Source organism: Siphateles boraxobius, unplaced genomic scaffold (assembly GCF_051911475.1).
Source record: "Siphateles boraxobius isolate OS27281-9 unplaced genomic scaffold, OSU_SipBor_1 6, whole genome shotgun sequence".
Classification (NCBI taxonomy): domain Eukaryota; kingdom Metazoa; phylum Chordata; class Actinopteri; order Cypriniformes; family Leuciscidae; genus Siphateles; species Siphateles boraxobius.
The window spans coordinates 16,351,669-16,369,138 of NW_027509186.1; positions in this window are offsets into that span (position 1 = coordinate 16,351,669).

Below are 17,470 nucleotides of genomic sequence, written 5' to 3' on the forward strand. Positions count from 1 at the left end.
ACTCCGCAGTGTAAATTAAGTGAGGGCATGTATAATTCTATTGTTACTTTGAAGTCAGCATGAAATAAAAATGGTTTCTTTATTTCATCAAAATGTAATTAATGTTCTCTGTCTCTGAAATAATGTTCCTTTTTTTATTTGTTAGTGATATAACTATTTTTTTTCCAACCCTTATCTATTTCCAACCTATATCCAATCAATTCCTAATGGATAAAATCAGTTTCCATCTTACTTTTTTCATTGAATGTCCTGTCAGTTCACCCAAAAATGAAAACTCTGTCATTATTTACTCACCCTCATTTTGTTCCAAACCTGTATGAATTTCTTTAACCAAACAGTGGATGGACCCCATAGACTTCCATAGTATTTTCCCCCCATACTATGGAAGTCAAAGGGGTCCATTAACTGTTTGGTTAACCACATTCTTCAAAATATCTTCTTTTGTGTTCAGCTGAAGAAAGACATTCATACAGGTTTGGAACAACTTTACGGTGAGTAAATTATGACAGAATTAGTATTTTTGGGGAACTTTTCCTTTAAAGTAAAATGGGTTGCAAACTCCATTTCATGTTGACTTCTCTTTTTTGTTCGCCACATTTAACATAGTGCATGGCAAGCATATTATTTTCGCCTTTCATCATTAAAAACATCAGTTCAGAGTTTAGTGCTGAGTGGTCCTCAGTCTGCTACGGTCAAAGTTCTCCTCCCTTTACATCAACCATATGGGGACATTACAGCAGCTTTTACTATAATTGTGTTATTGAGTACAGCCTTGATCTGTGTCAACCATAACTCTAAGTACTGCTACATGGCAATAACTCTTTCTGCCTTTACTTATGCCAGGCATATCAAGCATTCCTAATATTGTATATATCATGCATTTGGTTGATATGCATATTAGCACTGTTTCAATCTTGAGTACTCTGTATCATCTTTATCCGACTGTAACTACAGATACCATCATTTAAAGAAGAGTCAACAACATGTCCTTCATCTCAATATCAAAATGCCAGACAGGCCATTATTGAAAGCAGAGTTGGCTGAAATGAAAGTACCTCAGGGGAAGTTCAGGAGGTATAAAGTTGCTGAAGGGTCAAGGGTATGACCTTTTGCTGGGCCACATGCTGCTGAAGAAGGCTGTGTTACGGAAACAGGAGTGTGATAAACGCTGTTTCGTTTCCATGTGCCGTGCCCCTTATTGTGTGATATGGTATTCTTAGGGAACAGGTTTATATAGTCAGGTTTAAAGTTACAAAGAATGGCAAGTGCCTGTGTCAAATGTGACAGCGCTTTGGAGGCTTGAGCCATTAAGATTTGCAGAAGCACATTTTTCCTGCTTGTTCATTTAAATTACTGTATATGTGTTTGTTTGTTTGTTGCATAATTGTATTTTTAAGTTTGCCAATCATAGTTTTAGTATAGAAACCCTGGTTTCACAGACAAGGCTTAAACCTAGTCCCAAACTAAAAAGCATGTTTGAGCTGTTTTAACTGAAAGCAACTTGGACTGACATATACTAAAATGCCACTGACATTGTTTTGTCTCGTCTCAAGATGCACACCAGTAATTTTTTTTTTTTTTTTTTTTTTTGCAAAGGCATGTTTATAAAAGACTCTTAAATGTCCTTATTGAACTAAGGCCTAATCCTGGCTTAATCTAAGCCCTTTCTGTGGAACCAGGCATAAAAGCTTTCTCTTGCGAAAATGCCTGAATACTGCAATTCAGATATTTTTCTCATTTTTGTTTGTTTCACTATTTGTGCAGTCTGTGCTTATCAGTAAGCCCAGACTGAACAAACTGATCAATAATCACACATTCTCTTTGGGGCAGTCAGTGTCTGCTTGAGTGTTTCCAATTGGTAGTGATTAAAGTTGATTTGAGGATGTCTGCAAAAAGTAGCATTCACCAAGGAAATGTCTAGATTTCTATTCTTAGCAAGTGCCTTCTTTCCAGATCAGCCTACAATAAAAAATAAAGGCTCTGCTACTTATATATATATATATATATATATATATATATATATATATATATATATATATATATATATATATATATATATATCATCTAAAATATCTTAATTCGTGTTCCGAAGATGAACGAAGGACTTATGGGGTTGGAACAACATGAGGGTGAGTAAATACTGACAGAATTTTCATTTTTGGATGAACTAACCCTTTAAGACCTGTCAACAGGTTCTTTGGGGAACCCAAAATGTATATTCTATGGCAAAACCTGTCAGGATTCAGGCTCGGAGACAGAGGTAAGTGATAAACATAAATGTATCTTTATTTAACTCAAAGGTAAGTATGCAGGGTTTCGGGAGTTCAACGGTGATCTCGAAGAGGATATATGTGGCAGGAATGCATCCAGGTGAGTGAATCCTCTTAAGGAATAACGTGGCGGGTAACACAGATCAATAACTTGAGTTTTTCTCTCTTTTCAGATCGTTCGTGGATGGGCGTGATTCAGGAAGGATTCCAGGGGCCTCATGTACAAAGACTTGCGTTGAATTCATACTAAAACATTGCTTTGTTTTTTTCCTTAGGAAAATTGACTGATATACTGTATTATCAAAACAGTTGCATATCAGCTTCAGGATTTATTTGTTCAAACACCATGTAAACAGAGTGAAAGTTTGTCAGAGAGAGATAGGAGAGAGAACCATGACCCATACCAGCTGTTGGTCCAGGACTGGCATCATTTCCAGATCGAGACTCTGCGCTTACCTAATCCCTCGGCGAGGCGAGCTATCCCAGATGGACCGACAGATTTAGATCAGCCACCCTGACATGCACTGACCGGTCTCGACAGCAGTATCACATCTCTGCTGTACCTCTGGAAAGCCTAAAAAATTGCTGCCAAATTTCTAAAATTGATATATTAAGCATGAACGATGATCACAGTTTTAGTTGCGAATTGCAAGGTCTAAAGGTTTCTGAAACATCCTCTCAGCGAGCTACTGTTGACTTTAATAAAATGAATTATGGGAAATGGTTCCTCTTAAAATGTGTAAAAACTCCTCCTCTATCTTCTGTTTTTTGGAGTTTATTCTCCATTGCATTTCATTATCCTTAACATATCTTAAAAAAAAAAATAATCTTGTTTGTTTTTAAAAATCTCTCAAATACAGTCTTGCTCTGTTATTTGTTTTATTTATTATGCATTTAATTATTTAATGCATTTAGGTGTACTTATAATTTAAGTGTTCATAGCTTGTGACTAAATGACTTCACAGCATCCCACAAAAGGAAAACAGGCTGTAGGCGAATGAATGTCTGTTGTTAAATGCTCTTTCAAGTAATTCTTGTGAGACGATGTGTTGGAACATGAATATTGTTCAATTTCACCCTCATATTTTAACTGCTGTTGTGAATTTGTGCACACTGGGGTTCTTCTAATGTCAGTGCCCGTAATTACAAGCCCAATATTACACCAATTCAGTGAAACCACACAAATACTACTAATAAATACTAATACGGTTAGTCTTATATCCAATTGGTTTCGGAACAAAACTACTGAAGATCCTGTTATTACAGAGTATTTCCATGAGTCACCATAACACCTGTTCATTCAAAAGCCAATCCTGTTGAGAGTGACTTGCATCAGGCATTTGGTTTCACAGCAGGGTGTTTGCTGTAGTAATTGAGAATGCTGGAGGGCACAACAGTAGCATCCACATCTGGGAATTCCCAACCTCATGGCTTCTTAATTACTCAACCAAACATGGACCAGAAATTGTTTAGAACCTTTAGAGAGGTCTGCTGTTAATGTGGCAACTCAAGTGCTAAGTATTAAATGTTTTTTTTCTCTTAGGAATTCAACTAAAGTAGCAGTATGAATAGGAAAAAATGCTGTTCGGACTTCTGTTAATGATTTAAAATCTAATGCACAAGGTCTAAATGAATAGTTTATGTTATGGAACTTTGTAGCATCTACTCAAGCATCTACTCAAAGCAACCAATGACCCAACAAGACTATCTACGATACATTGGAAGAATTTAAGATGGACTTAATATTCACTTCAGTTGAATGCCCATTCCCTCTTTGTATAGCCTACTACTTATTTTTTTAAATGGAAACCATTTAGTGTTTTTTTTATTTTTTAGTCGAAATGGCCTGAAGTCATGACATGGTATAGTCCACCTAAAACTATTTTAAAAGGCATTTTGACAATTATTTCTTAATTATTAAGCATGCAAAATATTATTAGGCTATTTAGCATACTAAATGGAATGTGTAGGACCATTTAAAATTAACAGAGTAACTAGGCAAAATAGCAGATTAAAATAGTTAAAATAAAAACATGACCAGATGCAGGACTTGATATAGCCTACACTTGCCCTTATATATTCATATTGCAACCACTAATCTATAAAATTGATTATTATCAACAATAAAAATAATCGTCAACAAAAAATTTGATTATCGATTTGGCGAGTCTACGCACTGTAGGGAAACCAAGCTATTCACATCACTTTAAAGTACTGAATAACCCATTCCTATGGGCACAACGCATATGGAAAATAGCAGAGGACACAGTGAGCTGCTCCGGGAAAGGTACATGATCCAAGTCCGAAATATAATTGCTTTATATTTATAGGCTAATTAAGCGCTGTAGTGACAGATCCGTGTGCTTTTACTGCCTCTGACATGTTTTCCACAGCACATAACGTACATATTATGGTTATATCCTTATCTGTAAATGTTAGAAAGTCCCATGAGTATTTCCATTTAACATATTCTGACAACATACGAGTCTTAAACTTCACAGAGTTCAATGAACAAGCACAGGTGGGCGCATGCGCATCAAATAATTCTGACTATCATAATTCTGACTAAAATACACATTTTGCTCAAATATTATTTTTTTTTAGAAATTACAGGTGCTGGTCATATAATTAGAATATACAAGTTGATTTCAGTAATTCCATTCAAAATGTGAAATTTGGATATTATATTCATTCATTACACACAGACTGATATATTTCAAATGTTTATTTCATTTAATTGTGATGATTAAAACTGACAACTAATGAAAATCCCAAATTTAGTATCTCTGAAATTTTTAATATTACTTAAGACCAATACAAACAAATTATTTTTAGAAATGATGGCCAACTGAAAAGTATGAACATGAAAAGTATGAGCATGTACAGCACTCAATGGTGGTCTGAGCTGTCGACACGACAGATCTCGTCACAGTTGTTGTTGTTGGTGCGTCCTAAGATGCGAATAGAAGCCGATCCTTACGCACATGGCTGGCCGCAGGCGTCGCACACAAACTGGCTAGATGTTGTTATAGATGTTGTTAAGGCATTGTGCTTTCTGCGTCTTTGTTTATCTACTTCATTAGTGATGTGGCTGAACTCAAAGGAGTGAATTGCAGTATGGCACTGTGCTCGCCATGATGTCCTGTCTGCAGCCATCTCTTCAAGTAGAGATGCGCGGATGGGCTATTATTTCATCCGCAACCGCATCCCAAAACTCATCATCCGTCCGCCATCCATCAGCACCAACGTTTTTGACCAATTTTCCCGCCCGCCATCCGCTGATACAAAGTGCTGCTGATGACAGCCGCGAGACTAGAAACCGCCCGCCACCCGCCCGAATTTAATTAAAATATTTTTTTTTGTCACGTCATCCACCCGATCCACGGTTTATCCACGGAGTCCGCGGCTATAACCGCCAACTGCGCATCTCTATCTTCAAGTGCATTTGGGTCCATGTTGCATAGTTTTAAATTGGCTTTGAGGCCGTCCTTGTAGCGTTTTAGTTGCCCTCCTGTGGAGCGCATGCCGCTCTGGAGCTGGCCATAAAAAACCTGTTTTGGCAGGCGTGAATCTGCCATGCGTACAACATATCCAGACCAGCGTAACTGCGCAGCAAGCATGAAGGCCTCAATACCAGTGATGCCACAGGTCTGAAGTACCTCAGTATTTGGGACTTTGTCCTCTCATTTGACATGTGCAATACGACGGAGACAACGTATATGGAACTGATCAAATTTTGTAATCTGCCGGCGATACATGGTCAAGGACTCAGATCCATACAACAGCACAGTGAGGATGACTGCCTTATATACTGCCACTTTTGTGTCCAGCCGAATGCCGTGCTCATCCCATATTCTCTTGGACAGTCGACCGAAGGCAAAACTAGCCTTTGCGACTAGCACTAATGTCGGAGTCCGCTGTCGTATTAGTTGCGAGAATGCTACCGAGGTAGCAGAATTTGTCAACGGCCCTCAGCACTGTTTCGCCTGCAGTGATTACCGGTGGATTGGAATTTAACTTGTTCACCGCTTGAAACATGACTTCTGTCTTCTTTAGACTGAAAGTGAGCCCAAACCTAGAGGCTGCAGTTTGAAAACGATTGAATAGTGACTGAGCTTCGGTAAGGGTGTTTCATCAATCATCTGCATACAGGAGGTCACGCAGAATTGCAGAATGTGTCTTTATACGAGCCTGAAGCCTGCGTAGATTGAAGACACAGGCATCTGTACGGAACTGTATTGGAATGCCCATGTCGCATTCCTTAAAAGCCACGGACAGCATCATGGAAAAAAATATGCTGAATAACAGTGGGGCGAGCACACAGGCCTGTTTGGTGCCATTGGAGATGCCAAATGGGTCAGACAGCTTGCCATCATCCAGCACTTGAGCAAGCATACCATCATGAAATGAATGGATTATGTTAATGAATTTCTCTGGGCATCCTATCTTATGAAGAATGAGCCAGAGCCCGATGCGGGGAACTGAGTCGAAGTCTTTTGTGAGCTCGATAAAGATCATATAAAGATCAAGGTGTTGTTCTCTGCACTTCTCCTGAATCTGCCTAGCAGTAAACACCATGTCCATAGTACGTCGGCCTGCACGAAATCCACACTGACTTTCCGGGATGATGTCACTGTCATAAACATGTTGTTGGAGGCGGTTCAGCAAAATTCGTGGCAAAACTTTGCCTGCAGTGGAGAGCAACGAGATGCCACGATGATTGTCACAGCAGGCTCTGTCTCCCTTGGGCTTGTAGATCTGAACAATCAATGCGTCTTTAAAATCTTGAGGCACAGCTTCCTCGCTCCATATTTTGCTGAATAATGGAGATGGTTCTCACTGCGGAACATGAAATCCACGGGGAGGATTCGGATCCAGATCCAACTCCTCCCACCTTACATACACCTAAACCTAGCCAACTCCGCCCTCTGATCCCTAAACACAACCCTAATCCCTAAACCCAACCCTAATCCTACCCATCTCCACCCCTTGGATCTTGATCCGACTCCTCCCCGTGGATCTCATGTACTGCATTGAGGTGCTACTGGAATAATGCGTTGAGTGCGGAGAGAAGAGATAGTCTACCTTCCTTCAGCACCTCACTTGGAATACCATCAGAACCTGGAGCTTTACCAGAGGGCATCTGCTTAATGGAACATGCCACTTCCTCCTGGGACGGGATATCGTCCAGGTCTGAGGCCATTGGCCACTGCGCTATCTCACCAAGCAGTGAGTCATCGAAAGCAGCTGGCTGGTTCAATACCAATTGAAAATGGTCTACCCAGCGTCTGAGGATCTCAGCCTTGTCAGAAAGTAAGGTTCCGCCAATAGCACGTGAAGCCGAGGACCAGCTGGTCGTGGTGAACCAGCAGAGTGAGTGGAACGAGCGATGTTTAAGGAACCTTCTCTATCCCCTTCTTCCGCGGCGTGGCATGGAGTCTATCAGTCTGTGGCACTGACAAAACTGACAAAAGGTCATTGCTAAAGAGGCTGGCTGTTCACAGAGCTCTGTGTCCATGCACATTAATAGAGAGGCGAAGGGAAGGAAAAGATGTGGTAGAACAAAGTGTACAAGCAATAGGGATAACCGCACCCTGGAGAGGATTGTGAAACAAAACCCATTCAAAAATGTGGGGGAGATTCACAAAGAGTGGACTGCAACTGGAGTCAGTGCTTCAAGAACCACCACGCACAAACGTATGCAAGACATGGGTTTCAGCTGTCGCATTCCTTGTGTCAAGCCACAGTTGTCAGAAGCGTCTCGCCTGGGCTAAAGACAAAAAGGACTGGACTGCTGCTGAGTGGTCCAAAGTTATGTTCTCTGATGAAAGTAAATTTTGCATTTCCTTTGGAAATCAAGGTCCCAGAGTCTGGAGGAAGAGGGGAGAGGAACAGAATCCATGTTGCTTGAAGTCCAGTGTAAAGTTTCCACAGTCAGTGATGGTTTGGGGTGCCATGTCATCTGCTGGTGTTGGTCCGCTGTGTTTTCTGAGGTCCAAGGTCAACGCAGCCATCTACCAGGAAGTTTTAGAGCACTTCATGCTTCCTGCTGCTGAACAACTTTATGGAGATGCAGATTTCCTTTTCCAACAGGACTTGGCACCTGCACACAGTGCCAAAGCTACCAGTACCTGGTTTAAGGACCATGGTATCCCTGTTCTTAATTGGCCAGCAAACTCGCCTGACCTTAACCCAATAGAAAATCTATGGGTATTGTGAAGAGGAAGATGCGATACGCCAGACCCAACAATGCAGAAGAGCTGAAGGCCATTATCAGAGCAACCTGGGCTCTCATAACACCGGAGCAGTGCCACAGATCGACTCCATGCCACGCCGCATTGCTGCAGTAATTCAGGCAAAAGGAGCCCCAACTAAGTATTGAGTGCTGTAAATGCTCATACTTTTCAGTTGGCCAACATTTCTAAAAATCATTTTTTTTGTATTGGTCTTAAGTAATATTCTAATTTTCGGAGATACTGAATTTGGGATTTTTATTAGTTGTCAGTTTTAATCATCACAACTAAATTAAATAAACATTTGGAATATATTAGTCCGTGTGTAATGAATGAATATAATATCAAAATTTCACTTTTTGAATGGAATTACTGAAATAAATCAACTTTTTGATGATATTCTAATTATATGACCAGCACCTGTAAGTGCAAGTTTAAGGTTCTGTGTGTAACACGCCTAATCATATTTATGAGAGCAGTAACAGTAAAGGCACTATTGTTGGTAGGCTATAGCCCATTAATGTAGTATAATTATGTTTGGATGAGTGAATTGTTCAAGTTAACATTTTGTTTTTTTTGTTCATTATAATTTTTTATTTAGTTGTTTTAATTTCTGCTTTAACATAGTAGGTTATTGCTTGATTTCTGTTTTTAAAATACAATCTTTGTTTTTTTAAACCCTTTTTTACTTATAATCTACAGCATAGCTGACATGGATATTAACTATATTTGTTTCATAGGCTTTATATTAAACATTATTTGGAGGACAGTATTGGGCAGGATGTGAAATAACATTGTTTAAAATAATGGATTAAAATCAATTTTTAATGGGCATTTTTTTTTCAATTTTACTCCAATTAATCAAAAAAAGAATCATCAGAATAATCGATTATCAAAATAATTTTTAGTTGCAGCCCTAATTCATATAACTGTTAACTGTTCATGTTAAATGTTAAAAGCCTTGATGGTAAATTAAAACAGTTCATGGACTTGTTTTCATCAACCCATACATATATTTAGAATCAAAATATTTAAATTAACACATCAGGGAGCAAAATCATCACAAGTTGGCTTTGATGAAAAGAGCAGAGTAAAAAAATAAATACATTAATATATATATTTTTTATAAATAATAATTATTTCCAATGGACATGGTAACTGTGTAGCTAGATTTTAGTCCTTGTACTTTTGCCAACCACAAGTGTTTTTAAGCAGCAGGCCATAGAGTATGTTGTTTCTCAGGGTTTCGGGGCTTTTGCCCCTGGCTCTCTGATTGAGGTACAGGCACTGCAATGACATGGGTTCCCGAGAGCCATTGTTCCTAACGTTAGCAGTGATGGCGGGGCCAGCTGACAGTCACGGGAATGGGCCATGACTGGCTGCTTGTTTTGTGCCACGATCCCTCACTGTTCACGCCCGCTGAAAAAAAAAAATACTCCGGCTCGGAGGCTATAAATAATGGATGACTTGTCCACTGTCACTTTAAATCTTGCGTCTAGCCACGGCCTGGCCATTATTAGGGTCTCCCTTTCTGTTTTTCTCTCTCGCTCAAACAGTCTACCTTACCAAAGACTGAACCAAAGACTGTCGTACTAGTGCCAGTCTCTCTCCCGATTGTCACAGGAATCGAAGATTTACATGGAAAAATAAACCTTTCTTTGATATCTTCCATGACTCCCCGACCATACAGACCACAGCTGACATCAAAACATCCTCAAGAAGAAAGAAACAGGAGAGAGAGAGAGTGGTAGATGTGTGTAGTAAGGTAAACATTTTCATCTGCCACGCTCCCAGTCTTGCATTTGATAGGTGCTGAAAGAGTGCTCGAGGGGCCATGACTAAGAATCTGACCCCATCAAGCTAAACCAGTCGCCTCGCTGTAGCCCCTGCATGTGATGTCCATGGAAACCTGTCATGTTAAACATTGAGCAGGCCTGATGAAAATCTGTCCCGAGGATAAGTGAGGAGAAGAGAAGGAAGAGCGAGCAGAGAGAGAGAGAGAGAGAGAGAGAGAGAGAGAGAGAGAGAGAGAGAGAGAGAGAGAGAGAGAGAGAGAGAGAGAGAGAGAGAAAGCTCGAGCCCACCCTTTCGAACAGGAGAGATCATGGATTATTCACATTTGCAGCTGTAATAAGGAGAAAAAATTATGAAGAACAGCTGGCTGGAGCATGATGCATGAAGGCTAGAAGCTGCTCTACCTTTAAAACAGCTGGGGAGCTACTAAATAGTGCTCCTGTTTGCCTCAATCACAGAAACAAATCAATAAAAGCAAACATCCAACTTTAAACTATACCTCTGTATTGTAGGGTAGACGTTCTGGGGGAAAGGAAAGGAACTCAGGCCTAGCTGTCAGCATGTACATGCTACATGTATCAAATTGTGGTGACTGTGTGGACGATGTGGGTTTGACTCTAGCCTGTGTGGCTTTCTGATCATATTCCTCTCTCTTTTTTAATATTTTTTATTAATAATAAAAATAAAATATATTAAGTATGCATAATTACTTTGCACCCAACTATACAAATGGGCAACAGGATATGATGTCATCCATCAGGATTATACTTTTTAAGTAATTATAACAAAATGTAAACATTTAAAGGGGTCATGAATTGATAAATCAAAATTTCCTTGAGCTTTTGACATAAGAGGTCATCATACTATAAGAATATCCTGTAAGTTTTAGAACTGAAAAATTCCTCGTTAGTCCAAAAACAGCATTTATTGTCAGCAAGCCCAGAGAATGATTCAATGTGGCAACTCATCTATGATAGATAGGTGAAATAAAATCAACGCCTACTTCATTATTGCAACTTTGGCCCCGCCCACTGGCGAGTTAGTGAGATACAGGATCAATGGACTAAAAATAACATTATCATCCTACCTAATGCAAGGAATGTGTTTCTTTTATTTTCAACAATGTGAATGTCTCAGTTGAGCATTATTTATTTGTATTCGTTAAATCAAGTAAATCAGTCGCAATTTCGGCGCAGGCTTTGCAAACAGACTTAAATGATATGGACTTGACAGTATTGCCAAAACATGTAGCCTAAGTAACTGTGCTAATTCTAATACCTGATCTGTGACCAGTGATTTCTAATATGTAACGATTCACGTACAGTCAGATGTGCTTTGTCTATGTGTCAGTAAATCAAACCAGTGACAAAACAATCAACTTCACACTGATTCTTTAAATTGTGATTAAATTACATACAGAAAGCGATCAAAGAACACTCCCTCTCTTATAAATCGTGTTTGCACTGTTAGTTGTGATGAAAGCATGAGTTTAGAAATCGAGTGACGAGATCACTGCATTCATGTGCTCAATATGTCCGTGATTGGCTGCAACCTTTCATACTATGATCTAAATATAATGCAATAGATCTAAATATAATTCTGTAATCAACACTGATAATCAACACTGATCGTGAAAAGTAAATATGTGGATACAAATACAATACAATATACAGATGACACATGGGGCAAAACTTAGTTACAAACATACGGCAATCGTATTAAAATTAACTCAGTCTGGCCCCATGTGGCATCTGTATATTATATTGTATTGTATTTGTATCCACATATTTACTTAAATTTAGTTATTGTTCATTATTAAAATACTTTATGGTATTTTAGTTGTTTGCAAACTCGATTTATCAGTAACTTAAATTTATATTTTAGTATATTTAAGTTTAATGTTTTGAGTGTATATAAACTTTGGTAATAAACCAAATAGTTTGCTTAAATGCAGATCAGTAAATGTCTGCACAATCTTTCTTATTAGTGCTGACTAATGACTAGTCTGACTGGTACTGTCTAGAGTAAATAATAAACATGATTCATCAATCTGTACTTTTAATTGTAATACTTAAAAGTACTTAATTTTTATTGCACTTGTCCTTTTACTCAAAGTAAAATTGAAAGTGAGGGGTCAGCCTGTGACATTTGACCAATGTAGGATCTAAAAATATATTTTGCTATGAATTTGTAAATGAGAGTTCACTGAATGTGAATACTTTAGTTTGTAGCAAAAGATGAAACATCTACGCATATGTTTTATGTTCCAGCTCTCCAACGTTCACACGCATGCAAATGAAAGTGAATATAACTCAAAGTGCAGTGTGTCCGACCTATCAAAATGAGATGCAGGACAAGCTAACCATTATAACATCTGCATTCTGCTTTTAACACAAGCCAGACCACCATTCACACAGTGGGAAGAAAAGGGGAGTTTACCTGGACAGGTAGCCAGTCGGCATTGTCTGTGGTCTAAATCACTCTAGATGTGTGAAGGGATTTAGGTTGACACGACATCGGCTAGATACAGCGAAAAGGAGATGTGGATGGTGGAGGCTTGCAGTCTGGGGGCTTGGGTGGGATTGTTTTTAAATCAAGGTCTCGTGTTGCCACTGTGAATTTTTCATCAGTCTCCTAAATTAAAAATGTGAGCGGTCATCACTTATTTGTCAAGCCGTCTCAGCGCAAAAGGTGGATATGACAGGGGATTTACGTAAGGCTTTAGGAGCCTTCAGCCAAAGCCTGACTGCAGACCACAAACACAAAGACACACAGAGGAAATACTGTCTCCCACTTTTAGTGATATGGGAGATTTAAGTGCTTGAAGAAAGTCGCAGAGCTTTTCAGCAATCTTAGTAGATGACATTCACCACCATTTCGACATATGAAGCAGCTTATGCGTATTATTCTGTGCAAAACCCTGATTAACACTAAGCCCATACATATAGACAACATGTAAACATTATCAGTTTATCTCTGGAAGTAGCAAACAGGGCCAAGTTCTAATCCACCTTTGATGTACAACACATGCACCTTTTCTGTTTTTATTTTTTTATTTTTTATTGCTAACTGAGATCAGGTTGGCTAAATGACCCTTGCAGAATTTTTTTTTTTTTTTACGAACACAAAAAACAGACCAGGTCTACCTTCATTTTCAGATTTTTGCTTGATGTTGTGTCAGTAAAACTTTTAGTCTCCTTGTTTGGCTTTGTTTTGGCTTGTGTTTCCTCTGGAGAAGGCATTGGCCGTCTGTTTCAGGGACAGGAAAATGATACAAACATAAACACTGGCCAAGCGACGGTTCCCCTCGGCAGCACGAACGCACACACGGCAACAGGTGATGTGCCAGATCTCGGAGTATTGGCACTTGGTGGATACAGACACGTTTGCAAACACATACTATCTCCGTGAATGGCTGAAGTTCAGCTGCCAAATGTGGGGGTGTTTGGCGACTATTCTTCCTTCTGTGTGACCAAGAACGGAGAGGTAGATCTAGAAAAAAGGTGTTGTTTCATCACCTGTTGTGAAACGTCAAAGTATGTTATCCATAATTAGCATCCACATGTTGTTAAGAAGACTGGCGTCAGACCTTGCTGTAGTCCAAACTCCTTTGAAGATCTCTTTGATAAGTTTCTTATTTGGAGAACACCACATGGTGCATTTTCAGTTGTTCTTTCCTTGAGGGGGCAGGAAACCGGTCGGGTCTTTCAAAGCAGTCAGGGGTTAACACACTAATGGCATTAAACACCGGCATAGCTACACATCTGGAATGAGTGGTTTCATAGGAGTTGGAAAAAGTTAAGCTTGACTTTGTTTTCAAGGAAAATGATGAGCATCTGTGGCTGGGTACTGCCAGAGGATACTAGAAAATTCTCTTTCAGGATAACACAGAGCTTGTTTTCATTTTAAAAGGAAGACTTCCGTCTCTGTTGCTTGACCCCTTGTAGCCCTGCACATTTCAATCACTTTAGGGAGGAAGAGTGAAGGAGGTTTGGAGGAGGGGGAGATACGTGTTGCATTGTTCCTCATCAAGAAGGTTTCATTGTCTTTTAAAGAGGAACACCACCCAAAAATGAGTGTTCCCATTATTTACTAACACTCCTGCTGTTCCAGATCCAGTCTTTGAGATGAACACAAACGGAGATTTGAATATAAATAATCCATCTCAAACACGATGGGAATCCATACAATCTTGATAGGTGAAAGGAAAATACTAATATTTAAAGGTGCAGTAAGTGATTTCTGTGAAAAGCTGATGAAAGTGGATTGGACCGAGTACCACAACTAGTAGCCAATCAGTAGCAGGGGGCGCGTCCATTCATGATGGGGGAGGAGAGAGAGTGAGCAATATGTAATTTTGCTAATCAAAGATGAGTTTTAAAGGTTGTATCATCGATATTAGGCCCAAACAAAAATGATCACATTCATCTAATCTTTCCTAACGATCCGCTAGCTGCCCGCCCCATAAGCAGGCTGTCAAAAAACTGCGTTTCTGTAGGCAGCCTAGGCTCTGAGATCTGCACACAAAAACAAATGGGTACAACCACCACTCAAAATAAACAGTGTTCTAACCAATCACAGACAGGGGCGGGTGTTGTTTGTTTTTGCGCTCGTGCACGGCGCCTGCACGTGAAGTCGGAGCTGAAGAATAAGGCAGCGTCAATCAACCCTATGCTATCAACGGACCAGATACATTTAACATGGAAGAGGCAATCCCCAAGAAGAGAAGGAGGATTAGGGCGAGGGAATACCGTCGTTTCTCGTCAAAGAAACAAATAATAATCGGGAAGGCTTTTGAACGCTGGAGAGAAGTCAAAGAATTGAAAAATTTTAAATCGGACGCCGACGTTGCACTGTTTCTTCTGGACTGGCGAGTAGTTTCTAGTGCTGACTTTTTTGTTTGTGAACTGTGTGAAAATATAGTTCTTTAAAAAATATGAGTGAAGCTCGACTAAACTTGGATAGCTCTAATGAATATCAGATTGTAGGGATTTAGTGTGTGAGTTGCGTTTGTTATATGTGTCTACTTTGATGTGTAGCCATAACATTGTACTATTAGCAATAACACTAGCCTACGTTCAGGACTAACATTAGCCGAATAATAATAATAAGCTGTTATAATATTATTCCAGATAGCTGTTGTTACCATGAGTTTTCCCCATAACATTAGATCTGTAGCTATATGACTGATTCTGGTACATTTTATCATGCTTCCACTGAAGCACCAGCAAAACTAGCTGTACGATATGACATGGCTCGACTGCAGATTTTATATACATGATTGTTTTTTTCACTATGCACGAAACGGGAGGGAGGGGCGAGCTAACTTGGTTTGTTTGGGATCTCGCTTCAAACACAAACAGAAGTGACGTCACCCACAATCGCTGATACAACCTTTAAGGGATACAATTATTGACTACGGACGGGGGACTTTAAATGTTTTTAAACTATAAATTATCGCCAGAGGTGTAAAGTCCAGGGGTCAGAAAGTAAAAGTCCTGCCATATTTTTATTCCACCCATGAACTCAGCCAGCTGATTTCACTAATTAGTTCTATTTCCTGGCTGAAAAACTGTTCTAATTAGCAAATCCAGGTGATTGGAACAAAATACTGAGGAGGACTTTTACTTTTCTGAACCTAGACTTTACACCTCTGATTATCGCTTCTGATGCTTCTGACGTGACTTGCATTTATGCTAAGCATGAACACACAAACTTGCAAAGAAAGTCAGATACATCTGGGATGGCATGGGGGTGAGTAAATGAGAGAATTTACATTTTTAGGTGGAATATCCCTTTAAAAGACTGGATTGTTGATTCTGATTAAGCTTCAGGACTTTGCTAATAAAAACTGGCACATTTTACGAAACTTTTGAAAATGTTTCTTCCACCCCTCAGGGGGTGCGGGAATGTGCACTGAACTTTTTTCTGTACTCGCCCTCAGATCATTCTGTGGAATAGCTGGTGGATGCTATTTCTTGCTTCGTTATCAAGAAACTAATAATAGCAGAGCATTTCTTTCTTGCCGTCTGTCTCTTCGCTCAGCGTGTTTCCTTAAAGGATATCCTGATCAGATTTATTATTTTTTTCCTTGCAGGCAGATCTCATCATTTGCTCTCTCACCTTTTCTCCCAGCTCTCGTCTGTCAGCCTTATATAGGCCTCCAGGTTCACTAGCATGTTTGTTTTTGAGATTCAGATTGGAACAGAGCTCTCTCTCTCTCTCTCTCTCTCTCTCTCTCTCTCTCTCTCTCTCTCTCTCTGTAGTCACGCAGCCGTCATCACCTCCAGTGGCTGCAGCCGTGGCCTCATTTTCCGCAGGGACGCGCTCCACTTATGGTGCACTCTTAATTACACTCTGCACCGCTGAGGTACGTTACACATCGCCGCTGCAACCGACCTCAAGAAAGATAGAGCTCACCGCAATGGCTGCCAGGCACGCTCGTTTTTCTTCTCTTCAAACCTGCCGCTATAACACGCCTCGAGAATTCAGCCTCCAGTGTAAATATTAGTACTCTGATTGTTGCGTTTGGCTAAGGCCCTGGTTCTGTGGGCTGTGTGCTCTGGCAGGCCATTAGCCAAAGCAACACAGGTAGTGATGCACAGGGTTCCAGAGACTGCAAGTGTTCTATATAATGTGTGTTGTATTGCTCTGGTTCACAGAATGTCATTGCTGCTCTTTTAAATACAGTACAAGGTTGGTGATGCATACTGGCAAGCTCCAAAAAGGATTACATAAAACAATTACATAAAATTTGCCGAATTACAATAGCTTTGTGTGAAGAACAGAGTGAAATTTAAGCTATTCACTACTAATCTTCTCCTCTGGAGCTCTCAAATCTAATTTACGCCTTCAAAAAAAAAAAAAAATGCTGGCTCTATTCTCATTAAGTTATCATGCTGTTCTACACCTAAAACTATCTTATGCCATCAGAGCACTTGGAGTATAGTGCATGGGTTGTATTATTTATTATTTATTTATTGCTCTGGATTTCATTGGTAACTATGGATCATTGAATGTATGAACCTTCCAGAAGCTCGAACTGTAGATCATGGAGCTAGCAAGATTGTGGGTTTGAAAGCAAGAGCTGATAAAATGTGGCAAACACTGGATAGTCTTGCTGTGCTTACCTTAAATGCAGAGTAAGTTGCTTTGGATAAAAACTTCTGCCAA